At 39.8% G+C, this 20,749-nt stretch overlaps 1 protein-coding gene and 1 pseudogene across 2 annotated transcripts in view; both read right to left on the bottom strand.

The window, feature by feature from the left end:
* RAB3C (RAB3C, member RAS oncogene family) overlaps positions 1-20,749 on the bottom strand; it is a 293,496-nt gene that overhangs the window by 41,460 nt on the left and 231,287 nt on the right. The gene's annotated exons all lie outside the window — the stretch shown is intronic.
* LOC123573966 (large ribosomal subunit protein uL18 pseudogene) lies at positions 504-14,140 on the bottom strand (annotated as a pseudogene).

Here is a 20,749-nt window from a genome sequence, read left to right as displayed (position 1 = left end):
ATCACAGTAACAACTCAAAGAGCTAAAGCAATGGGGCTTAGGAAATCTGGGAGAAGTGATAATTTTTATTTTTATTTTTATTTATTTTTATTTTTTGAGACGGAGTCTCGCTGTGTCTCCCAGGCTGGAGTGCAGTGGCGTGATCTCGGCTCACTGCAAGCTCCACCTCCCGGGTTCATGCCATTCTCCCGCCTCAGCCTCCCGAGTAGCTGAGACTACAGGCACCCGCCACCACGCCCGGCTAGTTTTTTTTTTTTTGTATTTTTAGTAGAGACGGGGTTTCACCATGTTAGCCAGGATAGTCTCGATCTCCTGACCTCGTGATCCACCCGCCTCGGCCTCCCAAAGTGCTGGGATTACAGGCTTGAGCCACCGCGCCCGGCCTAATTTTTAAAAAAAAGAATCATGAGAGCTAATATGTTCATGCCTTACCTTTATAAGAGAAAAATGTTAGGTTGATTAATGTCAAAATTGTAATACAATGAGTTGGCATTTTAAGTTGCTACAAACAGGATATTTGGAATTTAGAATAAGCCTCAATTATGAATCATGACACAAATAACCAACTTTTGATTTTGAAACTTAGATAATAAATGTAATAGTTTGCCTTTGCAGGTATTGTTTTTTTAAACCTGGTTAGCCAGTAAGTTTATTGTTTTATCTGAAAAATCATCCTAAAACATTGTTTGTTTTAGCTCTCAGAGGCTGCTCCTGAGCTCTGAGGAAGCTTCCCTTCTTTTGAGCTACCTGATCTTTCTTCTGGGCATGGGACATTTTGGGATGTTTCCACCTGTTGTTTTTAACTTCTTTCTTGGGCATCTCATAGTTTGGGTTCTGTTGGATAGCAACATGAGCTTTTGTTTTTTGTTTTATTTATTTATTTATTTGAGACAGGGTCTCGCTCTGTCACCCAGGCTGGAGTAAAGTGGCATGATCTTGGCTCACTGCAGGCTCAACCTCCTGGGCTCAAGTGATCCTCCCACCTCAGCTCCCTGAGTAGCTGGAACAACAGGTGCACACCACCACGCCTGGGTAATTTTTATAAATTTTTTTGCAGAAACAGGGTTTTGCCATGTTGTCCAGGCTGATCTCGTACTCCTGGGCTCGAGCAGTTCACCCACCTCAGTCTCCAAAGTGCTGGGACTGTGAGCCACCGTGCCCAGCCAATATGAGTTCTCTTGTTTATCTCCTCCATCAGGTCTGAAGTTATGCTGTTCTTCATGAATGGAAAGAACCATTTCTTGTAAGCATCTTCATCTGCTTCCATTAGGTAATGCATGTAATCTGCATCCTTCTGACCCATGATGTGTTTCCTATGCATTTCTGCATTCAATTCCTTGCTTTCAGAATCACAAACATTGTCTGGTACTATGAGGGACAGAACAGCCTTCATCAACAACTCCCTTCAAGGCCCCAAAAACTTTATTGCCAGTGATGGTTCTGGCAAGGCCTATATCCAAATAGCAGGTGAAGGCACCAGGCTGACCATCAATGCTTTCCATATCGCATTAATCTCCAGTCATCTCCACTTAGCCTTCATAGATCTTGTCCATGCCAAACCTACCGAGAAGCCTGTGGGCCAGTGGCAGGCCAGTAGAATGTGCTGCAGCATAATTTGTCAGGCCAACCTTCACACTTTATTTTGGTAGTTCATGTACCATGTACATATGCTGCACAGACTACCCCTTCTATATGGGCATAAGCAATCTGACAAATGATACCTCTGTTTGTTACACAGACTATCACCCTGTATTTGAGTGTGTTGTATTTATTTTTATCCTGTATCACTGAGCGTTTTTGAGCATAGTAGTCAGTTCTACCCTCTTGTCGTCTCCTAAATTTCACTTGGTATCTCTTAAATAGGCCTTATTCTTAACAACTTTAACAAACTCCATTCTGCAGAACAAAGACCCTCATCCACGGTTTAACACAGACCTGCAGGCCCAGCAATGCCGGGCAGAGAAAAAGCACAGGTATTTTTCGAAATACTTAATATCTGTTGCATTAATGTAATCCTTAGAATAACTTAAGGAGAATATTATTATTCTCAACTGCCCATATCCTCAACTGCCCATTTTACAGTTGAGGAAAATGAGGCATAGAGAGGTTAATTGCCCAGGATCACTCAGCCAGTAAAGTGTCAAATGTGGGAATCACGTTCTGGCAGTATGGCTCTCAAGCCTGTGCTTTAAAACATGTTTCCACAATGCTCATTAAAAGTTCGAAAAGTTAAGTTCCAGTGCATTTATTGTTATCTAGAGGAAGCTGAGAGGAAGCTATCTTCTTTCATTCTCCCTTTGTATCAGTCACATTTTAATTTGAGAACAGTCTAAGATAGGTGGGAAAGTCATATTGCCCGGTGGGTGGTCAGGACGGAAATACTGAAATGTTGAAATGTAAACAAATGATTAAAGTTTGAAAAAAAAAAAGATTTGTAACATGTCGAAAAGTAAAGCTTGGGACTGGTGTTACAAACAATAGTCAAGTGAAGGATCACTGAATAGAAAATGGCAATGAGATGTTCTCAACTTGAAGAGGGAATAAAAAGCAAATAGTATAGCTTTTTAAACTGCAGCAGGAGCGTTTTCAATGAGCTATGATCACTGTTTCTCCTTCCTGAGAAGAAAGGAGAGAGTGAAGAGGCAGATAGGGTTTTATTTCAGCATATTCCCCTGAACCAAGTACATCTAAGTTTTCAAATGAGATTAAATTATCTGGGGAAATACATTCTTGATACCACCTGGACATCTCAGAGTCACAGCATATTTTTTCAGAACAATATGACCTTTCTAATTCTGATACCTCAGTTAATAATATATTCCCTTAGCAACAGTGAGATTTGGCAGGTATCTATAGACTGGAGAAATAAAGACAGAACTTTTATACTCTATACTTTTTCCTCACTTAATCTTATGTGTGGAGAATACGAAAAATGATGCATTAATAATGAATTAGGGTGTAAAATAAATTCCACTCTTGGAAACACTTAAGTAACAAATGCTAATATATTTTTACAAAGGAAGTCAAAAGTTTCTTTTAAAGGATCTCACATCTGATCAGATTTCTTTATGTAATTAAAAGAAATAGTCTCTCTGTTCCTATATGTCTTGTAAGCCAGGGACTTGGAAAGGCCCTGGGTAGAGAGCCCTTATGTTAACAGAAAAAGTTTAATCCTGGTAGTAAAACTAGAAGTCAGATACCCAGAGTCAGATTAGTGACAAGGGGTTCACAAGAGAGTGTCACAATCGTCCAAGGAAGGAGCTGGGGCCAGGATGTTAATGACTCAGCTTCTGAGTTTCCTGAGGACAAATGAGTGCTTGAGGAAATTTGGCACTCTTCTGACCTGGGCCAGTACATCCTACTGCACCCCTGACTGTATAAACTCAAGTCAGGGTGTGCTTTTGTGAAGGTCAGGAAGGTGCATAACTCACAACCCACTAGCTGATTCATGTCCCTTAACCAAATTAATGGAATGCTTGCTTCTACCACTAAACACATCTGAGTATCTCAGTTCTGCTGACATAATAATAACCCATGGGGTCTCAGGCTGCTATAATAGGTTATACATTTATGCATATACAATATTCCCTGCTCCTCAATGATTTATAAAAATATATGACGAAGAACATACTTTTTTGGCCATGATTATATGAGATCCATCCTCTTCATTTGCTCTTACATAAGAAATATTTCAGTGTAACCTCAAATTTTCTCAATTGTCAGGGAAATAATGTAAAATGAATACTTTCTACAATTGCCAGGGAATTATAAAGAATCATTATTTTGAAAGCTTACAGAGCCAAAGGAGACCAGTTTTATTTTTAATGAAATAAAAATTGTGGTCTAGAGCATTTGTGCTAAGATGAACAAAAGACTGATTTCCCATTAGAGTTGGTTAATTTTATGATTGAAATTGGGGTTGCAAATGTTCAATGTTTGACTTTGGTTTTGACTACTTGGACTTCCTGATGTTGTTCTGCATCAGCAGAGCAGGGAAGGGAGCTTTAGGCCCAGTCCCACCACCAGCAACAGGGGATCAGAGCCATGCTGGCTGGTTTGTGAATTACCACCTATCACAAAACCTAACATAAATGATAAGATCAAAACTATTTTACAATGGCCAAGAGCAAAAGGATGTAGCAAATTAAATTATGTCAGCTTCTTGTTGCTTTGAAATTCCTTTCATGTATTCTGAAAGATTTAGCTTTTTTAAAAAAACTTTCTGTGCTTAGTGCATGGTAGGTTAACATATAAGATCTACTTGTATCTTCCCTTCTTAGGTCCTGTAGAACACTATGTTGTTACTTTGCAAGAAAACGTAATATGATGGTCATTACTCCAAAATGAGTACTCATGTCGCTAATATGAAATTTATACCTCTTTCTGCCTACACAATAACTTTCTATCCATGTACCGATAACTGTATGACTTTGGCAATATAAGCAGCTATGACCAAGTTAGTGCATGTACGAGTAATGAAATCTACATTTGGTATTGCTGCATAGTGATCATAATAAGCCATTGATGAAAAGGCATATCTCAGTGTCACAGATTTTTTTTTTTTTTTTTTTTTTTTTTTTTGAGATGGAGTCTTGCTCTGTTCCCAGGTTGGAGTACAGTGACTCACTGCAACCTTCGCCTTCCAGTTTCAAGTGATTCTCATGCTTCAGCCTCCCCAGTAGGTAGGATTACAGGCACACGCCACCACACCCAGCTAATGTGTGTGTGTGTGTGTGTGTGTGTGTGTGTGTGTGTGTGTGTATATATTTTTTTTTTTTTTTAGTAGAGACAGGATTTTACCATGTTGGCCAGGCTGGTCTCGAACTCCTGACCTTAAGTGATCTGCCTGCCTCAGCCTCCCAAAGTGTTGGGATTACAGGTGCAAGCCACCATGCCCAGCTATAGGTGTTAAAGTAAGAAACTGTGCATCTTAGAATTTGTAAAACGCTATTGTGTTCTTGATATTTCTTTTATGTAGGAAGATCTAGGTTGAAATAAGAGCTTAGAGTATTCCTTTAACCAAGGAAAACCTAGAGATGAGGGAGTATAAGCTCCATGAGTTGAGAAAGACCCATAGTTATGCATATTTTGTCTACACTGAGCGTCAGAAGAATGTTGGGATTGTAATTCAGTTCCCATCCCTTCCAACTCAGACTCAACAATTTATTCAGCCAGTTTGAGAGAAAGCTCTAATACTAGGTGAGTATGGGGAAGTCATTCTGAATTGTTTAGTTCAGTATCTCCATCTGTAAAATGAGGCTATTATTTTACATGCTCTGGGGCTGTTGGAGGCCAAATATGGTTTGAGGTAGGGCCACACTGTACTTTTGAAGTTGCAACATCTCGTTACAAATAGAACACATTATTAGTCTCCTCTTGGGCAGCCAGCTGCTCCTCTTCCCAAATCCAGCTTAATTAATCATTTCTAATTCCTATAATTGAAATAACAATTGGATTTTTTTCATTGAAGAGTCTCAAATTTTGTTTCCAGTCCATATCTCCAGGCTGAGGTTCTATACAAGTAAATTTCCAACTGGGAGTAAATGACCTTCCCCTTATGTATCTATCAGGGGTATGACACATGTTTGTTTAATAAATCCTCCTTTCGCATGGTATTTATATGTGTTTACCTTTTCACCATTGGATGTATTTTGTAAAATTTCTTATTTGAGGGATGCATTTCCAATCATCTCATGAGAGGGAGTGTCTTATTTCTTTGTTGGGTAGAGACACACACTGAGAGCGAGTGGCTGTCACCAAACAGTATACATGTGAAAAGATGATTTATTTCTGAATCACTGCAAAAGATCCTTTGGGGTTACTGTTAATCTCAATAAGATTAATGGAATCAGAAGCCATATGCTGGTCACCATGGTTACTCTGCAAATGGCAGTTAACTCAGACCTTACCAGTACCAGATCACAGTTACTAAAAAGCCTGTTATTTACTTGCCATTTAGCTAAAAAAAACAAAACAAATACCTCAAGCTTTCTCTCAACATTTATGTATAAACTTAAAAGAGAAAGAGAGGAGGAAAGCATAATTTATCCCCATTTCAGTTCTTATCAAATGTTAAAGTGGAGTCTCAAAAAAGCTGGGATGAGACATCAAGATAAAAGAGCTTTTGATATTTTATAATGTTTCCCACATAAACAACTGAACTCTAAACAGAATCAAATAATTTCAGTTTGAAGAGCTATAAACAAGTGAACAAACCACATTTCTACAATATTTCTAGTATTCCTTCTCTCCTGTTCTGGGTGTGTAAGTAATCGCCTGTGAGTTCAGCCTCTTCTCATGGAGAATGACAGACTTTAGCTTAATCACAATGTTCTGAAAAACAGTCCAAAAAATGCACCTCAGTGGCCCACAAAAACAATTGTCAATTAGGGTCTGATTTGGGATGCATGTGGGAATACGAGATATCAGAGAGAATATGACTCACTCTTCCTCACCCAGGGAAGATTGAACAGATCTTAATAGCAGGCCCTTCCTAATTCTGGAAGCCCATATTGCTCTACTGCATCCATTTCCCTTATTCTTTTTAATATTTAGGAGCTTTGGCTTTTTAGTATCACACCCTACTTCAAGTTTGTAAAGAAACTTCCCAACCTGCTTTTGCTCATCACATACAATTGGTCCTTTTGTTATTTTTTTTCACTTAATTTAATCATTATTTATTCAATTTTTCTCAATCTTCAGAGAGCTTTTAAAAATTAGCCCAATTCAGAAACATTAATTTAGAACCTCTAGAGTCTTCATCAGAGGTATTAAAAAGAAATCTCAGGTGATTTGTATATGCTATCAGGGCTGAGTATTACTGTGATGAATCCCTTCAAATTCTTTTCTTTCTAGTTTTTAAATAATCTATTTCTTTATTTCCTAGCTAACCCCATAAAGTACTTGCAGGTGGTTTACAAAGATATATACAAAATAAAAAAATTTAATGAGAGTAATACTAAGAAACCAGAAATAGGAACATAATAAAGTCTGATTAGTTACACATGCTATAAATACTAATAGGTAGTTTTAGGAAGTTGAGGGGGTAGGCCTTTTATATGTATATTAACTCATTTATAAATAAAACATTAAGAAAGGAAAAATTTTAAAAGATATCCTTAAAAATGCTCTTTAATATTTGATATAATCTTTCATTATTTAGAAGAATAGGTTCATATTTTTTGGCACAATTGCTACATTCTTATTACAAATTGCAACAATAGTGAAAAGCTAAAGGAAAAATGATCCGAAATCTCACTATCTCCACATCTCCACTATTAACATTTTGGTGAAATTCCAGTAGTAGGTTGTATTACAGTTCTTACTTAGTCATTATTTCCTTCCCTGTAGGTATACTATATTTCCTTGCCCTTCTAACTTTGGGTCTGGCCAATGGAATATAAGATTTGACCTGTGCCACTGTGACTAACAGACATCAGAGGCAAGGTGAGCTTCCATCAGCCCTCTTGGGTTCTTATTCTTTATCTTGGGAAGAGCCCATCTTAGAAAGGGGTTGTTCTGTCAGTTTATCCCAGAAATGAGATGCCCCAAGGATCCCAGCTGAGTTCTGCAGACACCAACAAAAGTCAGTCAAATCTAGAAAAGCCCAGTTTAACACAGCACCCTTCATATGGCCTTGGCTTACCTTTCTAGCTTCTAGCTTCAACTTTCTAGCTTCTAGTTTCATCTCTTGCTGCCCTCCCTCTTCCCTCCAATTCTGATATGGGCTTTTTAATTTCTTTGATTTTCCCATACATGCTATATTTTCAGCAAGTTAGGCCTGTGACTATAGGTGGTTTCAGGTTTTGTGAGGTCTAAAATTCATAATAATTTGAGGGCCCAATTTAAGAAAAATGCAAATTACAAATACATAATTAAGTATAGGATATTTTGTACCAGACACTATCTATATCCCCCAGGCCTTACCACTTCTGTGCTTGTTGGATGACTTCTAACTGTTAGTATTTGCATCTCTTTGCTTTACAGTTTTCACCAAAGCAATGGAAGGTCACTCCGCCCATCAGGGAAGGTAAAATATAAAAGGAAAATAACACACTCAGGGGCAGACCTGAGCCAATGACTGACAGGAGTTGGAGTATAAATACCCCAGCTCCCTTTCTCCTCAGGTTGTTACCATACTGATTCTCAGAATTTTTAAGAAAGATTGAGCTCTGGTTATGCATAATGGTAGCTGGCTTGAACACACACCTTTTATTGGCAGTCTTCCCTCTCACAGCCCACTTACCCTCCTGCTATGGGTATTTCTTGCATGTCCCACATAAACTACTTGTGTGCAAACTCCTGTCTCAGAGCCTGCTCTGGGGGAATTACTAAGACACTAAGAGGGGATTTGTCTTAGTAAGGGGCCCAAAGTTTAGCTGTGTTCTGGAGCTGGCAGTATGGCTGAAAAGCACTGATTATGAAATAATTTCATCCTTTTTTCAAAGAGCCAGTTTATGGGTATACCACTAAACTTAAGCTTCATTAGTTTTGCAAGAAATCACCTGTAGCCATCACATGTACCATCTGTCTAAAACACATTTATGGCTTCTGTGTCAGGCCCTCTCAGTCTCTTCCATCTTCCTCTGGGTTAGCTGCCACTCATGCGGGCCCACTTATGCCTTGTACGTCACTCAGTATAACTTTTTCACTTATTCACATCCCCCCTTGACTATAGGTACCATGAGGACAGAGACCTCAACTGTGCGTTCATCATTTAGTCTCCAGCATTCAGCAAAATACATGGCACATAGAAGGTACTCAAACAGTAATGCAGAATTAGAGATTGAATAACGAGTGAATGATAGACTGAATATGGCAAAAATGCCTGACTCAGAATATAAACACAAAATAAAAGAAGAATTACCATCTTATATAATGCCAGTGCCCCAATGCATCCCTTTTAGGATGTGTTGCTGGCAGCTTCTTCCACAGAACCTTTTATACCCTGACATTGTCCACAGTAAGGGAAGGCAACTCTTCACCCCATCACAGTCTGCAAAGGACATCTGCATGACTGGCTATTCATCCCAGTCTGGAGAAGTCACCTTTTCCTTTCTGATCTAGCACCAATAGTTAGGATGAGGATACCTTAGGAGTGACTTAGTACCTTGACATTGTGGAAGAGCTGCTTTGGAAGGGCCCCAGTCCATCACCTTCATTTTGGAGATGACAAAGCTGAAACTCCAAATGTGAGTGACTGAGATGGCTCAACCACTTAGTGGCCAGTGTGGGTCTATATCCCAGGGCTCCTGTGAATGCTCATCCTCAATGTGCTGTCTGCTTGCACAAGAGGGAAAGTGCCTACATTGTGTTGAATGTGGAACTTGGTAAGAAATTCATATGTTTGATTATCTTTTAAAGTAGAAAATAATATATCTCTTGGGGAAACAAAAAATGCTTGAATCTGCATAGATCTAGGAGTGTCAATTCAGCTGCATGTGGAAGCAAGCAGAACTGGATGTTCTGGAAGGAGCTGTTTGATCCAACTCTCCGTGGTAAGTCTGTTGCAGAGAGCCAGTACTGAAAACGTATTTCGAGAGCTCAAGAAGCAGTGTTCTTGATCCACCTAGTCCTGAAACTACCTTGCACCACATCCTATTCTCCCTTATTAGTCTAAATCTTAACTTAGACCTATTTCCATTACGCCCGTCTTATAACTTCTGATCTCCTAATTTTATAAAATGTCAAATTCTATTTTTTAAACCATATGTGTGGTAGAAACAACTGGACATTCCTTTTCTTTTTTGCAAGAAAAAAACAATAACTAGATGAAGCAAGTGTCAGGCCTCTGAGCCCAAGCCAAGCCATCGCATCCCCTGTGACTTGCACTTATACGCCCAGATGGCCTGAAGTAACTGAAGAATTACAAAAGAAGTGCAAACGCCCTGCCTCGCCTTAGCTGATGACATTCCACCACAAAAGAAGTGAAAATGGCCAGTCCTTGCCTTAAGCGATGACATTATCTTGTGAAATTCCTTTTCCTGGCTCATCCTGGCTCAAAAAGCTCCCCCACTGAGCACCTTGTAACCCCTACTCCTGCCCGCCAGAGAACAACCCCCCTTTGACTGTAATTTTCCTTTTCCTACCCAAATCCTATAAAATGGACCCACCCTTATCTCCCTTCGCTGACTCTCTTTTTGGACTCAGCCCGCCTGCACCCAGGTGAAATAAACAGCCGTGTTGCTCACACAAAGCCTGTTTGGTGGTCTCTTCACACAGACGCGCATGACAGCAAGGATCACCCTTCTGGACAACAAAGGGAGAGGAATGAAAGTCTGACCTGGGAAAAGGTAAGACGTTCCTCAGCTCAAGGATGCCTGGGTGATGCTTTCACAGGGCAAGTCCAAAGTCATGTTGTTAGAAATAAGTATCCTTTTCTCAAATTAGACAAGATTTATATTGTCCTGGGGGAATTAGTGATCTTTGGCAAGATATGCTTCCTTCTTAGGTTAATGGTAAGGCAATCAGGCTTGCTGAAGGGGAAGCGAAACTTAGAATCCAGTACCTACTTGCCCTCACTTAGGAACCAGAACCTTCTCCTCCTACTTTGTAGTCCTTGTGGGTGAGAAGAGACGCTTCACACATATTCAGCCAAAGCCTGAACATCGAGGTTTGTGAGATATTAAGACAGGACCAAGGAGGAAGAAACTTCTTTCTTCCAAGGAGAAGGAGAGGGACTATGAGTGTGGATTTTGTGGAACTTTGAGATGAAATCTTCAGGAAAAGGAGAAGGTATTAAGAGAAGAAGAGAACCAAAGGAGAAAACTCGCTCAGGCCTTTTGAAGCCCAGGACTGTGAAGCCTCTTTTCTAGGCAGGGAACTGGATATAGTGATACCTTCTCTTCCTCCAACACTAAACTCTTTTGAGATCTCACTGTCAGGAAAGATTGTGAAAGACTTCAAAGTGGGCAGAAAAGGTGACTGGGGGCCCTGTTCAGCACACCTTTCCAGGTTATCTCTGCTTTTCATCATCTTTGAGCTATTTTATAGCTCTGTAGATGGTAGAAAACGAATAATAATACAAGTTCTTGCAAATAGAAAGAAATGCCAATAAATTGTGTTTGGCGGAATGCATCTGATTCTCGCTCCATGGGTATTAACCCATTTTGTAACTTGTTTCTGCATTCCTGATTGCCTGTGTGTGTGCATTCACTGAATATCCCCTTGAGCCTATGCAACATCTTACTGGTCCCGTCTTTAAGTCCAGAGTTAAATAATATCTTTTACATGTGTTTATTTTACATTTGGATAAAAGCTGTGGTTCTATCATATATATATGTGTGTGTGTGTATATATACACACACATACATATATATATTTAAATTAACCATAACAACTTAACAATACAATTGATAAGGAAGGCATGTGCTTGGAATGACTAGGCAACATGTCCATGAGAAAGGATGGTAAGCACTGTGACCACAGCAGATACCCAACCTGCAGCATGCATAAAGACCCACTGGGGAGCAGCAGTGAGAAACACTCCTGGCATGAAAGGCAGACTGGAGGCCTTAAATATCCTGTTAAGTTAGCAAGGAACACCTTCTGAGATGAGGAAGATCCCTGACTTGCTAACCCACATATGCAATATTGGTCACTCTAGTGGGAGTCAGTGTGGTGCAATAATCATAAATATATAATGATTATATGTATAATATGTAAATTCAGACATATAACAATAAAGAATTAGTAATATAACAGTGGCTTCATTTATTAAACCCTTACTTTGTGCCAGGCCCTATGCTAAGTGCTTTACCTTTATTATTTCATTTAATTCTTACAACAACCCTTTAAAATAGGAACCATTGTTTTCCCCATTTTGCAGCTGAAGAAAGTGCAAAATAAAGACTTATAAGGGTAAGTTAGCCGACACTCAGATAACATATAACAGAACTGGAATACAAACCTTTCCAATGGAGTAGGAGCTCAAAGTCCTGGGTTCCAGTTTTTGTACCTAATTAGGAAAACCAAGACTATTTTCTCAGCTTTTCTGAACTTCTGCTTCTTCTTCTATGAGAGGCAAGAATGAAACCTACACATTTTCCTGCCAAAATTTCTTGAGGATCAAATGAAAAATGTTCATGGAAGAGTTTTCAAAACCACAGAGCCACTATATGACTGGAAGGTATCAATACTACTGGTAAGCTGATATTATTAATTATTTACATGGTATTGATATATTATCTCAAAACCACTCTGTAAACAACACTCACTGTGATTTTCCTTGCTGTTTTGAAACCTTTAATTAGAAAAGGTTAAAGTGGAAAACAAAAGCAAAATACTGTCCGATTCTATTTCCCTTCAACAAATGCATTGTCAGGCATGAAGAAAGATATGGTCTCTGCTCTCAGGGAGCTTGCAGTCTAGCTCCACACCAAGATCTTGCAGATATACTTAAATCAGCAAGTGTTTGTTAAACAACCATGCACAAGACACTGGTGTCTACACCATATGGTGTTGCTTTTCAACTTTAGCAGGCATTAGAATCACCTGGAAAGTTTGCTAAAACCCACTCCTGCGCTCCACCCCTAGATCGTTTAATTCAGGAGGTCTGGGGTGGGGTCTGAGATCCTGCTTTCCCAGCAAGCACCAGGAATGGGAGGGGGAGGAATGAGGAACAGGGACTGGGCCTCTGGGAAGTGGAGAGGTGGGAGTTTAGGCTTGTACAACTCTTTCTGCCCCCTTTTATGACCCTGGGTTGTGTCCTTTGTGATCTGCCCCCCCTGCCCCCACCAGCCCCCATCTCTTTCTTTTTTCCTGAACACACAGTCACATCCAGGTTCTGTGACAGGCAGGTTTTTCTTTTTTCTTACTTGCCACACCAACATGGCACAAGTATACATATGTAACAAACCTGCACGTTATGCACATGTACCCTAGAACTTAAAGTATAATAATAATAAATAAAATAAAATAAAATAAAATAAATCTCACCATCTTCAAATGTTTAAATTATAAAATATATTAATTACCTATAAAACCTTAAAAAAAAAAAAAAAAAGAAAGATGAAAGGTGAGTAATGCATTTTCTTTATGACTCCCTTACTGTTTGTTGATGATGTTGGGCTCAGAAAGTCAGTAGCTTTCAAGCATTAAAAAAAATAATGGGTCTTTAAATATTCATAAGTGAGCTTGAACCTCCATGTCAGGAAAATGCCTGGACTGAAGCAGAGGACCATGGGTACTTGAATGGGGCTGGGGTCTCTGGGTGAAGAGCTGGGGGCCTTTCAAAAGGGCTGAGGGGTGAAGGCTGGTCGGGGGGCACCATGCTTGGTAATGGCAGTGGGAACCTGTGGTGCAGTGGAGGGAGGGAGGGTCTGCGCATTGGTCCTGGGGCCTGCATCAGTGCTTCAGCTTTCTGACTTTAGCTCTGACCGTCCTGGGGTAAAGTGAGAGAAACGGGGTGGGATGTAGGTAAGGGGCCTCCCAGCCAGCTCTGTATCTTGGGGAAAGGGGAGGGGAGAAAGGAGTAAAGGAAAATGATATGCAGGAAGGCAAGGAAAGATTATCCTCAGGGCCCAGTAATGGACTTCATTGAGGACTGTTGTCCCTTTCCTAGGCCTTGGGTTTTGGTAAAACAGATTTGGAAGAGCCAGAACTGTCTGTTTTCTTTCAACACTACATTTGCCTTTGTGACCCCTCTCATTAAATGTTTCCAAAGCATTTTTTTATTGATTGTCATAAAAATCACTATAAAATCCTCTCTCTCTCTCTCTCTCTCTCACACACACACACACACATACACACACACACACTCACTAACCTTTAAAATGACATTGTTTTTCAAATGAGCCAGAGCAAAGAGGTTTTGTCATTGTAGAGAACTCTGGCCTCAGGAAACCAAGAAATGAGAAAAGGCCAAGCTCCACAGTTGCCATTTGCCCTTGGTTGTAGAGAGTAATTGCTCTTCAGTCTTTCACAGCTCACATCAAATAATGCATCCTGTAATGGGTTCAGCTGCAGGCTGTGCATCCAAACCATAGCACTTTTGCTTATATATTTTATCACAATGGAGAAGTGGTTCATTAAACCCTATGCTCAGTTCAGAGGCTCAAAGTAAGTCCTGGTCTTACTGTGCCTCGGTATGGTTAGAATGATCCATGTTCACACCACATTCCTTGAAGGCTGACAAGGCCATGGTTGCGTCGTTTTGGTGGGAGCAAATTTCAGAAGTGCACCATTAAAATAAGTGAATAAGGGGCTGGGCATGGTGGCTCACGCCTGTAGTCCCAGCACTTTGGGAGGCCGAGGTGGGCAGATCACTTGAGGTCAGGAGTTCGAGACCAGCCTGGCCAACATGGCGAAACCCTGTCTCTACTAAAAATACAAAAAATAGCTGGGCATGGTGGTGCATGCCTGTAGTCCCAGTTACTGGGGAAGCTGAGGCAGGAGAATTGCTTGAACCCCAGAGGTGGAGGTTACAGTGAGTGGAGATCACGCCACTATACTCCAGCCTAGGTGACAGAGCAAGACTCCTTCTCAAAAAAAAAAAAAAAAAAAGTAAAGAAGTCAAGCTACAACTGATGCCTAAGAGCAATACATGAAGTAAAAGCTGTAAAAAGATGTATCTCATGCATATATTACCATCCATTCTTGAAGTATACAGGTATCCTTCTGTTACTGCTTTAGAAGAAACTGTCCAATATTACTGGGCTTGAGAAGAACATATTAACTAGTAATGATCATATGTCAAAACAAAATAAAAACAAAGTAACTTCTAAGGAAGCACACACACACAGAGAAAGAAAGAGAGAGAAAGAGAGAGAGAGCAAGCACATAGAGTACTTTTGTACCACTAGAAGCATTTTTGTCTCTTGACCACTGTTTTCAAGGTATGCTTGTCATTTGTTTGCTCTTGAATATGTTTTTCGCCCTCCCTGTGCTGTGTCCTGTATGGTAAGAGGCTGACCGTTGCAGTCTGTGTTTTCCTGGCTGTCTTGCCAGTTGGTTTCTGATGGGAGACACTGGCAGGAGACTGGACAGAAGGAGGAGGGGTGAAGCTGAGTGTTTCTCCCTGGCTTTCAGCAGCTTCTCTAGGAGGGGCAACAGCTCTATTGTTCCACTTCTGCTGGGTGGCTGCCCCAGCCTGTGGGCTCAAGGAACACCACAAACATCTGGGCTACTTTATTGCTCCAACTGTTCTGCAAGCTTCATCTGCCACAACAACGTGAAATGGAAAAACAGTAAATAATAAAGTTAATGTAACTATCAGCTTTCCTAGCTGTCTACTAGGTTGCAGTATGTCTTAGCACAGGCTACTATAATAAAACACCATAGACTGGGTGGCTTAAGCAACAGACATTTATTTCTCTCAGTTTGGAGTTTGGGATTTCCAAGATCAGGGTAAGGCTGATTCAGTTCCTGGTGAGGGACCTCTCTCTGGTGCAGAGAGATTTCTCTTGTGTCTCTTCCTATAAGGGCACTAATCCCACAGTGGTGTGTGTGTGTGTGTGTGTGTGTGTGTGGTGGGGGCACCCACATGACCTGGTTTAAAACTAATTACCTCTCAGAGGCTTGACCTCCAAATACCATCACCCTGGGGACTGGGGCTTCAACGTATGCACTTGATGGGTGGGGACACAAAAACCTGCATTCATTTTCAAGTTTCGGGTTCACTAAGAGGGAAATATGAATTTGGGGAGTTTCCTGTAGTGTCTGAAATTCTTCCACTGCTTTTCCTGCCTAGCACTAACTTTTAAAAAGATTCAATGGTCATATACTGTACATTTTTCAGTTTGTGTTTCTGCTAAAGTTTTTTGTTTTTTTTTTTTTCCCCCTGAGAAAAAGAGCTTTCAAAACCAGAAATCCTTTTTTCTTTCATCAAAAGTCTGCCTTCAAGGAGGCTTTAGGCACAAATTCTTCAGTGACATTTTGAAGTCAAAAGTACCTTTGCCAGAGACAGCCACAGTTCTCCAGGGGGTCCTTCTATTTTTATATGAGAAGAAACAATTTTTGGTCACAATTAAGTATTTCAAACTCAAAATAAGTATTTTACCCCAGAATTTAATATTCCTTTTCATTCATGCATAGTTTTTCAGCTACACTGAGTATTAGCATTCTCTGGGTATGTCACATGCTTGAATTTTGCTGGGCTTTTGCCCTTGCTGTGGCTTATGCTAGAATGTTATTTGGTAGAGAAGCTAGTGACATTATCATCTTATGTTAATGCAAATGCACTGAAGATAAAGAAAGCCATGGCTACCAAATTTGGTACATGAAATTGGAGTTATATGTTTGCTCTACAAATAGGATTTTTATGAACCTCACTTTTGAAATGCTAAGTCAAGAGAGTAGAAGAGTTATGTTGCTGATATTAAAAGCTGTAACAAATTCCATGGTTATGGCTAGACATGTTATTAAATACCATAATATTCCAAATAAAAGCAGACCATGGTGAACAAATAAGAAAGAGCATCCACCATGTAGCAGAAAATAATTCAGTCGGCACAAAGCTTTTCAAAGTGGTTAGATTTAAGTTTAAATCAAATACAAATGAGATATGATAATATCCCTTCTAAGTAATTCTATTATTCACCTGATTATACATTTCTCAATTGTGTTAGAAGTCAAAGAAATTGGAAATTGAAAAGAATTCTTGGGCCACTTAATTTAGCTACCTGCCTGCATAAGATTTGCCCAATGGGTTTACTTACCAGATCAACCTAAAATAATAAGGCTGGGGGATACTTCAATAATCTGATTTAAAATGTTATTTTTATTTCCTGAAACAGATATCCAATTTTCTTGTCTTTAATTTTATCTCTGAGCAGTACCTTTTCTCATTTGGAGTCAGGAAAGAATATTTATTCTTTCTGCAGCTTTTCTCTGTGTACTGTGTCAAATTCTCCAGAAATGCTGTATCATGTTTTGTCATTTCACAATTCATTTGTTTTGCGTGTAACCAACTAAAGTTATTTCAAATATCTCAGTAAACACTACAGTTTTAGAATTTTGAATACATTGGTTTTGCTGAACAGAGTCTGTATTTTTCTACATTTACTATTATTTATTTCTTCTTTTTTTTTTTTTCATTTTACTGGAGAGTATTCACTGTGCTATGGACTGAATTTTGTATCTTCCCCCAAATTCATATGTTGAAGCCCTAATAATACCCAATGTGATGGTATATGGAGGTCAAGCCTCTGGGATGTAATTAGATTTAGACAATGTCATATATGTTGCCCCCCACCACCATCGTAGTTTTAGTGCCTTTATAAGAAGAGGCATAAATCTCCCACTGTCTCTCTACCACGTGAGAATGCAAGAAGGCCTTTCTCTGCAAACCAGGAAGATAGCGCTCGCCAGGAACTCACGCAGCAGGCACCTTGATCTTGGACTTCCCAGACTCCAAACTGAGAGAAATAAATGTCTGTTGCTTAAGCCACCCAGTCTATGGTATTTTGTTACAGCAGCCTGAGATGACTAAGACATACTGCATAGTAGCTGCAACTTAGTATGCAGCTTTCGGTGTTCTCAGAGCTCACAACATATATCCATTTAGCTGAAATTAATCTTTCTAAAGTTGACACATTATGATGGGAAAAACTCTAGCTATATTAACTCTCTAGGCAGAGACAGATCACCTGCAGTCAGAAAGGTCTTGCTTCCCATCTGCAAAGACCATCCAGGCCATGATGTCCTTTTGTCTGACATGCTGCCTGCTGCTTTAAAAAGCAAATCACCCCAGAGAAAGCAAGAAGCAGCAAATGTCTAATGGATTCACATGAGATACAGATTAAAGCAACCCTTTCTTAAGGAAGAATGGCTACTAAAAGTCAAATATTTATTATTTTTATTTTCCCATTCTACAGAAGCAAAGAGATGATGATATTACTCAAGCCATTCTGGTTGCTTAGAAAATACCACTATTCAAATCTTGCTAAGTCACCAACACATTTCCAATTCCTCCTCCCTGTTAGTACCTCTGCATTCCACCACCAACCTTCCTTGGACACTGTCATTTGGGATGGATTTGTTTCTGCTCAGTGAGGTCCATTGTGATGAAAGCTGTCTGGTTTATTTGAGTGGGTATAGGCTAAATGTACCAGTATTGATTTTGGCCACATTCTTGTGTTTGAAAAACTCAAGCAATGGGTTTCCATCTGATGATTCTAACACAGTAGTTCTTGAGTGGGGGTGATTTTGTTCCCCAGTGACATCTGGGGAACAAAACTGTCTGGAAACAGTTTTGGTTGTGATGACTGAGGGAAGGAGAGGCTATTGGCATGTCATAGATAGAGGCCAGAGATGCTATTAAATATCATTCTGTGCACAGGACATCTGTCTTTCTTTCCCAACAAATGTCCATAGTGTCACAGTTAAGAAACTCAGTTCTAACAGAACCAAGGTTTTTCTTTTCTTAGATAATCATGTATCCAGGGAGCTGTGGTTCACCTTGGTATGAAGTAGTACAGTTTAATGAGCACTGTTTAATACTAAATGCATCCAAGAAAATCAGATTTTTATTCAATTTCTTCTTCCTCCTCTCACCCTAAAATTGATGCATTAGTTGCCTGAGTTTCTTCTTCCTCATTAGAATAACAATAGCTACCATTTATTCAGCAGCACTTACTATGTACTAGGAACTTTTCTAAGAATTTTACATATTTGGTTTCAATGAGACATATTTGGTCTCGACAATAGCCCTATGAGATGGGACTAATGTTATCATTATTTTACTGTTTAGTAAAATAAGGAACAAGAAGTTTAAACATCTTGTGTAAAATTGCAAGCCAGTGAATGGAAGTGTGGGGCACAAACCTAGGGAATCTGGTTCCAATGTCAGCATCCTTTACTTCTAGGCTAATGTTCAGTTCAGAGAATTAGATACTCCTCCTCTCTCTCTTTTATATATTTTTTCCACCTTCCTTTACAAAATTTCTATTGGCTACAAAGAATCTGTCTACCATCAGAATGCTTAAAGGAACAGGAAAAAAAAAAGAAGGGTGCTAGATAACCCATTTACTAGAAATTAAAATATTTGTAAGTTAGAAACCTGGTGATGTATACAGACTTCATATATATACTCCCTGCCCCACACCCCCTCCTTCCCATACTTTCTCATGGTGGAGTCAGTTTTCAGGGTGATATACTTTGTAGCACACCACTTATACCTCCTCACTTTTGCCAACTCAGGCTGAACACTCACACCATCTTCCTAGAAATATTTCATGCTACTCCTCTGTTCTCTCTCTTAATCACTCTTCCTCATACAATCCCAGCTCATCATCTGGGCACATTTTTCTATGTTCTCTGCCTTGAATACTATCTCTTTCTTTCCTTTTCTTTCCTATCTTTTTTTTTTTTTTTTTTGAGATGGAGTCTTGCTTTGTCACCCAGGCTGGAGTGGAGTGCAGTGGCGTGATCTCGGCTCACTGCAACCTCTGCCTCCTGGGTTCAAGAGATTCTCATGCTTCAGCCCCCTGTGTAGCTGGGGTCATAGGCACGCACCACCACACCTGGCTAGTTTTTGTATTTTTAGTAGAGATGAGGTTTCATCACATTGGCCAGGCTGGTTCCTTCTTTTTTACAAATTCAAAATCTGTCCATCTTTCAACTTCCAGCTCAAGTTCCACCTTGTTCAAGTGCTGTTTCCCATCTTCTTGGCATCTCTGCTGCCCATTTGGCTCTTAATTCGAAAGAATATTATTTTGTATTACTATAAAAGCATTATATATGAGTATTTTTTAAATTTCTGAGTTATGGAGTTAGATTCTTCAAAATAGGGAGACTTGCTTGTGGTCTCTCAAGTATTTAACAGTGCCCAGTAAGTATTTAGTTTTTTTGTGTGTGGTTTTTTTTTTTTTGAGACGGAGTCTTGCTCTGTAGCCCGGGCTGGAGTGCAGTGGCCGGATCTCAGCTCACTGCAAGCTCCGCCTCCCGGGTTTACGCCATTCTCCTGCCTCAGCCTCCCGAGTAGCTGGGACTACAGGCGCCCGCCACCTCGCCCGGCTAGTTTTTTGTATTTTTAGTAGAGACGGGGTTTCACGGTGTTAGCCAGGATGGTCTCGATCTCCTGACCTCGTGATCCACCCGTCTCGGCCTCCCAAAGTGCTGGGATTACAGGCTTGAGCCACCGCGCCCGGCCAGTATTTAGTTTATAATTGAAAAAATGAATGAATGAATGAGTACAGTTTGGTGAAAATGAACCATTCTAGCTCTGAAATAAAATTTACATATCTGAATAAATTAAAGCTTAAATAAATTTAACAATACCTTTGCCTCTCCCCAGTTTTGATACTATTGCAATATCTAGTAGGTACAAACAACATGGAACTTTCAGTATAGGTCAACGGATGTTGTGTTAAAAAGAAAGGAAAGTGACCACACAAAAACATCATCTTTAGGCATTTATTAGCACAAAATATCGATTAAATTTATTTTTATTTTATTTTTTTCATAGAGGAGTCATGGTTCCTATGTGTGGGTATTCTTGTACCTTTTGCAAGAAAGGATGTTAGTTTCATGGTGTGTATGAACACTGCTCTGGAGAAAAGCTGCTGTCATTTTACTGATACATACAAACACACACACACATGCACACACACACACCCTACTGTGTACTGTGACTTCCTCTCCCTGGCATTCGGGCCAAACCAGCTTTATATTAACATTCTTTCCTAAACTTGCCTGTATTGTAAATAAGGTGCTAAAGATGTGTTAGTAATGGTGCTAAATAAGACAAAAACCTCTTTGGGTGAAAGAAAGCAACTGTGAACTTGTGATTTAATGCTCAGTCCTGAGTGGC

This window comes from Macaca fascicularis, chromosome 6, assembly GCF_037993035.2.
Source record: "Macaca fascicularis isolate 582-1 chromosome 6, T2T-MFA8v1.1".
NCBI lineage: Eukaryota > Metazoa > Chordata > Mammalia > Primates > Cercopithecidae > Macaca > Macaca fascicularis.
The sequence above is the reverse complement of the archived record's forward strand: the minus strand, read 5'-3'. Positions and strand labels throughout refer to the sequence as shown.